The sequence below is a fragment of the Balaenoptera physalus genome (genome assembly GCF_965194825.1).
Source record: "Balaenoptera physalus genome assembly, chromosome: 9".
Lineage (NCBI taxonomy): Eukaryota > Metazoa > Chordata > Mammalia > Artiodactyla > Balaenopteridae > Balaenoptera > Balaenoptera physalus.
Window position 1 is genome coordinate 44135636 of NC_138888.1, and position 9262 is coordinate 44144897.

Here is a 9262-nt window from a genome sequence, read left to right on the forward strand (position 1 = left end):
AATTTGGGCTCAAAAAGGAAAACTATTGAGAATAACAAATGAAAATAGTTGAGATGATGCTTCACTCCTGTCTCACAAAAGGAATTGCACTGGTAAAATTGTTTTTCAGTTTGGGTTTTCAAGCAGTGACAAAGATGATGATGATGATGATGATGATGATAATGACTGTGATGATGATTATATTCTATTTGGAAAATTGTTTCTTCCAAGGATGAAAAGCCTTGCCTAGGGTCCTCTGGCTCAAATGCATACAGCAGGGAAAATAGATTCACATTCAGAGAATTCAAGTTAGCTAAAGTTTAACATATTTTTCTCTTTAAAACTAAATTAAACTTACTTTTTGAAGACCGATGTATGTTCAGCAGAAGACATTGCGACAGTATTAATTCGAGGTAAACTCATTCATTCAAATATTCAACGGTCCTTACTGAGTACTTCAGTAATTGCCAGGCACTTGGGATTCATCCGTAAACAAAACAGAAAAAGATCTTGCCCTTGGGGAGCTCATATTCTACCCAAGCAGATGAACAATTTAATAAAATTATGAATAAATAAATTATGTCGTACGTTAGAAGGGCGTAAGTATGGGAAAAAAGTCAAAATAGTACAGGATAAGGATCAAGAGTGCTGGGAGGGTGGGAGTGCCAGGGGTGGGTACAATTAATAGTGTTAAATAAGGTCATCAGGATAGGTCTCATTGAAAGGCCTACTGAGAAGTTGACATTTGAGAAAATACTTAAGACAGGTGAGGGAGTTAGCAAAGTAGCTTTGTGGAAGAAGAGTGTTCCAGGCAGAGAAACTGCTAGAGCCATTAGCAGGAACATGCTGAGTTTCTTCCTGGAGAGCAGAGGGCTGGAGTGGCAGGTGGTGAGTGGGCAAGGGAGACAGTAGCAGGGAATGAAGTTAGAGAAGTAATAGGGACTGTATCATGTAAGGCCTTGAAGGTGACTGTAAGAACTTTGGGGTTTACAGTGTTAACAAACTTTACAAAAAGTTGACAGAACTTTGCAGAGTTTTGAGACTAGGAGGGACATGATCTGACTTACATTTCAATGTTCCCTCTGGCTGCTGTGTTGAGACTGGGCTGCATGGGGATGTTCTGATTATAGCTGGCTATCAATTTACCCCAGAATGTAGTGTTGCAAAACAACCATTATCTTATTGTATCTCTTGATTTCATGAGTCAAAAAATGTAGGCAAGGGCTTCCCTGGTGGCGCAGTGGTTGAGAATCTGCCTGCCAATGCAGGGGACGCGGGTTCGAGCCCTGGTCTGGGAAGATCCCCACATGCCACGGAGCAACTGGGCCCGTGAGCCACAATTACTGAGCCTGCGCGTCTGGAGCCTGTGCTCCGCAACAAGAGAGGCCGCGATGGTGAGAGGCCCGCGCACCGCGATGAGGAGTGGTCCCCGCTTGCCGCAACTAGAGAAAGCCCTCGCACAGAAACGAAGACTCAACACAGTCATAAATAAATAAATAACGTGAATTTCTTAAAAAAAAAAAAAATGTAGGCAAGGCTCAGCTGCACAATTCTTCTGTTCTATGTGGCATCACCTAAGGTCACTTAGTGGCATTTTGCTGGTGGAAGGGCTGCTCTGGTGAGTCCAAGGTGGCTTCGCTCACATCTTTAGTGTTTTGGAAGTTTGGGCTGAGATTGTCAATGGAGTACCTACATGTGGCCTGTCCACCATGGAGGTCTCAGTGTAGTTGGATTTTACATGGAGCCTCAGGGCTCCTAGACTATTCCAAGAGTCAGGAAGTGGAAACAGCCCATTTCTTAAGACTTGGGCCTGGAAACTGGCATAGTGTCACTTCTGTGATATTGTGTGGGTCAAAGAAATTATAGAACCAGCCAAAATTCAAGGAGAGGGGCCATAGATCTCATCTTTCCTCTCTCAGGGACAGGAGTGTCAAAGAATATATGGCAAGCTCTCCGGCCCATTCTGTGACCACAGATTACTTATATTCCTTCCACTTGTAAAATACATTCCCTCTCTCCCCAAATCCCTAAATGTGTCATTCCCTTATGGCACCAGGCTCCGGCTCATCATCTAGATCACGTCTTTTCCCAATCTCCCATTTCCTCTGGCCTATGACAGCTTACTCTAATCAGGGTGAGGAAATCTGCTTTGATATCATCATATATTTTTTCACATCAACTTTATAAGGCAAATGCTTCATGTTCTCTTGCCTTCTGCGCTTCATCTTTACATTTTTTCTTCTCCCACAGGTTCAACCCTATCAACTGAAAGTCTTAGCTTTAAGACTGTTGTCTCTGATATAAAATTTTTAAATCTTTTTTTAAAGTCTATTCAGAAACTTATTTCTTTCTTTGTTTTTAATCATCATGAGAAAATTAATGTCACAGCATAAAATGGATAGGCTTGGAAAAAAACTGGAGGCAGAGAGGCCATTTAGAAGGCTGTTGCGATCTTGTACACCTAAGATGACATGGACCCAAGATCCTGCTTTGGATTGAGTCAGTGATTCGTTCTCTTGCCCAGTGGTAATGCTGAAAATTATTATTGCTTCCTTAGGTTATATTGACTCAATCCAAAGCAGTTTATTATTCTGTGATTTACCATATCATAAAACTCTTGAGAAAGTCTCCAAGACCTTGTAAGTGCTCAGTACACATTAATCATTATCATTATTAGTAGTACTTCATATCTTTAAAACTAGGAATTTTCAGTTCTTTCACCAGTTGAATAATATTATTTAGAGTTACCAGTAGGTGGGGATGTTGAACAATATTTTTTCTAGGTTGTCACAAGCCTTGTTCCTGACTTAGAAAAAAAAAAATAGGCCTATGAATAAAGAACTTCCCTATTATATTACAAAATCTCTTCTTAATGGAAATTTTTTCCCAAAATTTACAAATAACTTCTTAAAGTTTTCAATATAACCATAAAAAAGATTGGATTCAACCTAGAATATGAACTCTGGAGCTTCTGGAGAAAGGCCCTCTCACTGCAGGGGTCAGTCTCCTGCCTCGAGGCTGCTCAATTTTGGACCCAGTGCTTTGGGAGTGGATTACAAAATAGAAATGAAGAATTAGTGCTTGCATCTAATCCACATGCCGAAAATACTGGAGTAGAGTCTGACTCTACTTCTTCTCCTTTCACTAATAATACCTATTTAGCAACTACTGGTGCCAGGTGCTAAATTAGGTGCTTTTCATACTTGGTATTATTTAATCCTCATAGCAACCCTAGGAGGTTGGTATTATTAGCCCTGTTACAGATAAGGGATCTGAGAAATTAAGTTACTTAGCTAGGTTCATTCAACTATTCGATGGTGGAGAGAGAATTTCAGCTCTGACTTAGTTGACTCATGTTTTGTTTATTTTCTGTCTAATAAGATATTAAAAGAGAAACTAACTTAAACATGTGCACTGTTGGTCATACCTCAGCTTAAGGTATTTATTGATGGCCTGTCTGTGTTTTATCCTAGGAGTCAATTCTGACTAAATATCCTAAAGATGAAGTGAAACTAGCAAATATTATTTTCCTCAGGGTCCAAAATACAGCATTCAAATGAAACTGCAGCTTCAGTTTCATTGTGGGGTTTTGTTGGCATCTATGGAAACTTCCAGTTTAGAAACAAAAGAACAATCCCTTCCTGATTCACCCATGAAATTCTTTCCTTGGACTTATCATTCTAACCTAAATGGGACATTATTTTTCTCTGATACCTCAGAGAATAACAATGGAGAGAGGTTTGAGAAGACAAGATATACAGTGTTAGAAAATAATTTTAATTCATATGTCTAGCAGAATTCATAAAGAACCCCTTCAAATCAGTAAGAAAAAGAGACAAATCCCATTTTCAAATGGACAAAGCACTTAGCACATGCGTTTTGTAAAAGATACCTCCATGTGGCTGTATCTCTCTCTAAGGTAAATAAAGGCTGAGAAATCAGAGACCTGGGCTGCAGTGGTGGGCTAGGGGGGATATGACTACTTAGTTTAACCCAATGTTTCCTATTTTATTTAAATAAAAAATCCTTTTACCAAAGGACAACTATTAACATCTTAAGGAGGTTTGGGAAACCTTGACCTAGAGATTTAATTTTTTCTTTTCCTCTAATAGCTCACATAAAATTCTCTCAGATTTTCCTAGCACCCAAACTAGGAAGTCATCAGACACCTCTCTTGCTAGCATTCTATCATTCACTGAAATTGTAACTCATCAGTGTTTTGTTTTTCTTATCTCTCCTGGAAGATATTTTCTTAAGTGGAGTTTAAATTTTTTGTTTACTTCATAATCACAAGAAAATGCTTTTATCATGTCTTGTTTACTAAAGCAAGTTATAGTGGTTTTAAACTAAGCATGAAAGCGAAGTGTGGAAACACACTAAGTAAGAGATAGTGACAGAGTTCAAAAGTTGAAAAATGTCAACTATTATTCTTTTCCTGTTTTCCCTTTACTGTCTTTAAAGCTAAACGTTTGATCTTTTCCATTTTCCGAGATGGACATATTCTGTTATTGTTAGGTAAACACAAAGACAGAACCATGAAGTTCAAAATAAATGTTTCGGCCACACCTCATTAAAAATAATATTTACTATATACTTAGTAAGAGAAAAGACAAACTGTTTGTATTTTATCTTTTATACCATTTTATTGAATATCTTAAGATAAATATAATAATGGTACAAAATATTGAGAAATATCATGTAGTTTTTCTTGAACATTTATCTACTTCAAAATGTAGTCTCTATAGCCAAGTAATTTGACTTCCTGAATCTATACCAGCGTCCTTAGCGTAGCTATATAATGGAAACTGAGAAATGAAAAAAATATTTTAGAGCTGGCCATTTTTCTAAGTAATGATGTCAGCAAATTCTGCTGGCTCTACTTTTTAAATACGTCCAGAATTTGACCACTTCTCACTTTCTCTGCTGCTACCAGACTCATCAGAGGCAGCCTCATCTTGCCTAAATTACTGCAACGGCTACCAACTGGCTTCCAATCTCCTCTCAACACAGAGACAAACTGATCCTTTAAAAATGTAAACCAGGTGGGGCTTCCCTGGTGGCGCAGCGGTTGGGAATCCGCCTGCCAATGCAGGGGACACGGGTTCGTGCCCCGGTCCAGGAGGATCCCACATGCCGCGGAGCAGCTGGGCCCGTGAGTCACAACTGCTGAGCCTGCGCGTCTGGAGCCTGTGCTCCGCAACAAGAGAGGCCGCGATAATGAGAGGCCCGCGCACCGCGATGAAGAGTGGCCCCCGCTTGCCGCAACTAGAGAAAGCCCTCGCACAGAAACGAAGACCCAACACAGCCATAAATAGATAAATACATAAATAAATTTAAAAAAAAATGTAAACCAGGTAACACAACATTGTCAATCAACTATGCTCCAATAAGAATTAAAAAAAAAAAGAAAATGAGAAAGCAATGAAGTGATCTAACAAAAACGTAAATCAAGATATATCACTCGACTACTCAAAACCTTCCAGTAACTTCTCATTTAAAACCGAAGTCCTTGCAATGATTTGCAAGGCCCTCATATACGGTCCCCGTCATTTCTGTTTTACCTCTTACTACCCTCCTCCTTGCTCCCTTTACTCCAAATGCGCTGGCCCCCTTGCTATCTGCGTGCTCCCTCTTCAGGCCTTTGTACTCCTCTACCTGGATCACTCTTCCCTCCCATATCCACAGGCTTCTCTCCCTCACCTTCTTTAAATCTTCCTTCAGATGTTATCTTCTCAGCAAGCCCTTGAATAACCAACTTGCCTGACCAAAATTCCAGACCGACTCCGGAACTTCCTATGTCCCTTCACTGCTTCATTATTCTTTATAACCTTCTTAATACCTTCCAATATATTATAAAACATACATTTTGTATAATTATTTGCCTCCTTTTTTAGAACGTAAGCCTCATGAGGGATGGATTTTTTTTTTCTGTTTTGTTCACTTCTGTTTTTCCAGCACCTAAGCCACAGACATAGCAGACACTCAATAAGTATTTACTGAATATGAATACACTATAGGCACGGTTTAATATGCCTCTTTACCAAGAAAGGAAAGAATCTACAGACAAACGAAAAGTAACTTTGATCAATTGCCAGGCACTGAGACTAATTTAGATAAAGCATGCCTTAGAATTGCAAGTATAAATGATCCAAGTTCTCTCTACATTTCCTCAAAAGCACTGAATTGCTACATAATCAGTTTACCTTTGATAGTACCTCAGGAAGTGGATAATAGTCTATCAGCACACATATGTTTATGATTCAACTTTATTTCTTGTTTCCAACTCTCATTCTCTACAGATTTAAAGAATTATATACATTTATTTCTACAGTATTTGAGGACAAATTGATGGATTCAAAGAGCTAAATGATGCTGGTCAATTGAGTCTAACCAACTAGGATTCTATACAGCAGTCATAAGTATAATTGTTATCTTTCTAAATAAGTTATCTGTTACATTGTCTTTTGTAATCATAACAGAGAAGATTTTACCTGTTTGTTTTCAATAGCTCTGTTATCTCTTTCTATAAGTAAACTTTGAAAAAACCCTTCAGTGATTGCTTGCCAGCTGAAGCAGCCAGATCTGCAATAATTCACCAACCTGGTTTAAGCAAATTTGCCTACCTTTGTTTGAGGGATTAAATCTGTTGATTATCTGGACTCTCAAGGGAGAAGAGCTGAGCTTGTCTCTTACATAATGTCTTATTTCCCACTCAAACTCACCAACCTCTTTATTTCTGCCTATATTGATGTGAAACCTATAAAGGGAAATACTCCCATTCCTGAGCAATCTTGCAGTTTTTCCACTGATAACCTGTTCATATGACAGAGTTTCTGAGTTTGTTGTCTAATTACTTATCATTTACTTTGGCCTGTTCCTGCTACTGAACTGAAACAAACTGCTGCATGTGAAGCACATATAAAAAGTTATTTATCCTTAAAACACAGACATGTGACATTCACAACGTGAACTGTGAACCTGATGGAGTATGTTGAAAACAAATAACAGGTCATGAACAGTCTGTTGGATCTATAATCAGCCAGGTGCTTACTATTCCACCTCATTAGGAGTGGAGGGTGCAGAATGAATAAATAAGGGAGCAGGTGTCACTGAGTCCCCAAACAAATCTTCGTTCTGAGATCACAAACCAGAGAAAACCAATGTGAACCTGGAGTTTCTGCTTTTAGCTTGTGAGTAGGATTTACCAATATTCAGCTTTCAGAGTTCCTCTGGGTGCTGCAGGTTCCTAAAGCTACACGCACCCAGCCAAGAAGGGCAGTCTAAACTGTAGCCACGCATTTTTGTGCTGTTCCAATGTACTCATTCATTTGTCCAAAAGCTTGTTATTGAGTGTCTACCATGTGCTAGGCCCTGTAAAAGATACTGGATATAGCCAAGTAACGCTATGGACATAATCTCTATAGAGTTTTAAAATATAATGAAGCAGATGGACAGTAAACAAATAACTAGCTGTGAGAGATATTAATAAATGCTGTGAAGAAAATGAATAAGTTCTCTAAGGAAGTGACAGTTAAAGCCAAAACCCAATACAAACAGGTTGAAAATACTCTAGTATCAACATCTGTAGGGTAAAAAAAGATTATCTTTAGACTTTTTCAACTTTGAGCTCAACACAGTAACCTGAGTAAGAAGGAGTAGGTTTCTCACCAACATAAGCATCTGTTGTGTGCAGAATATTTATTAAGGAATGTGGAGATACAGGAGCACAGTTTGCAAATTCCTGAAGAAAATTTATTTTATAAATTATGCATTATTTATTTACCATAGAGAAAAGAGAGCTAAGCACTTGTCTTGGACTATGTATGTACACATCGAAAAACTGAAAAGTGAGATGTTCACTCAATCAACTAATTGTATCAACAGCATGAAAGTAGTGATTCAGCAGATTTGTTTTTCCAATTTAGCTTGATATTGAAAATGGCTTTAAAGCATGTGCAACTTATACAAAAGATGAAAGCCTTTTAGCTTTTTTATAACTCCACTGAGGATAAAATATAATTTGAAATTTGAGAGATTCAATTAATACATAAAAAGACATTGAGGCAATGATTGGATACTGAGGCAAATCCTTTGGGATTCTGATTTCCTTGCCTATTTTACAATTAGGGATGAGCTGGGTGAAAGAAGTACTTTTATAACTGGAACAGTAATATCAGAGCTAAAAGAGAAGATGATAAAATGCTACATTACCATTCCATGTGAGATTATGAAAGGTAGATCTAAATGGTAACCTAAATTATTAAAGTTCTCCTCTTAAGAGGGAAACACACACACACCCTCAAATTACAACAAAATAATTATTTTAATAACAGCATTTTTTGCATGATTCGTAGAAAAAAATAAAGAAAATGAAAATATCTTTGAAAAATGAACATTTGGCCTGTTCTGGTCTGAACTAATGAAACAGTATAGACTGTTTCTGCTGCTTAACTTCACTGGAAAACAACTATCCTTCCCTTCATTTTGTGGCAAGTAAGGTAAGTAGGCCTGGTCTTCTTAGCGTGGTAAGCTAGTTGTGTTCTGCTTTGCGGTGGATGAGAAGTACTTTGTGGGTCTTTTGACTGGTGGTGTTAAATGATGAATGGGTATCAAACAAATGATGAAGTTGTTGGTGGAAGATTAGTGAGGATGATTTGAGTTACACATAGGTGACAACAAAGGCAAGATCATTATCTCAGGAAACATTCCTGTGTTTCCTGGGAAGCAAGACTCAAGTTAGTCATAATAGACAGTAGTGCTTAACTTCTCTGGGGGAAACAGACTCTGATAACCTGATAAAAGCACTGAACGCTCTCCCCAGAAAAACCCACATATGCACGTTCACTCAAAATTTTTATGCAATTTTAAGAGATTCACAGACTTTTATGAAGTCCATCCATAGACATCCTAGGATGACCTGAGTAGGATAATATCCTCTATGTTGAACATTAAAGAAAATTAATTTCCTAATGCTAAAACTATATATCACATAAAAAAATGCTAGGAGAGAATTTCAGTTACAGACAGGAGTACAGCAGACAGGGTATGATGGAGCAGAAGTGTTGCAGTGGTAAATGACGATTCAATGTGGAGTACACAGTGATGGAATACTGAGACGAGCTGAGTAAGTACAGGGGAACAGGGGACTCAACAGAGGAAAGATTGCAAGAGGGCCAAAATTTGACTCAATTGTTTTATAACCTTCTTAAGAACCAACTCTAAAATTATTGACATATTTGAAATCCTACTAAACAAAATCAATTACTTAGCTATGCAGCCAACT

General features: G+C 38.1%; 1 long non-coding RNA gene across 1 annotated transcript; it reads left to right on the forward strand.

Moving 5' to 3' along the window:
- Positions 1–626: 626 nt before the first annotated feature.
- Positions 627–7014, forward strand: LOC309667211. The gene is made up of 3 exons (XR_014267625.1): positions 627–1196; positions 1511–5021; positions 5334–7014. It is a non-coding gene; the product is annotated as an uncharacterized lncRNA (long non-coding RNA).
- The last annotated feature ends 2248 nt before the right edge of the window (positions 7015–9262 follow it).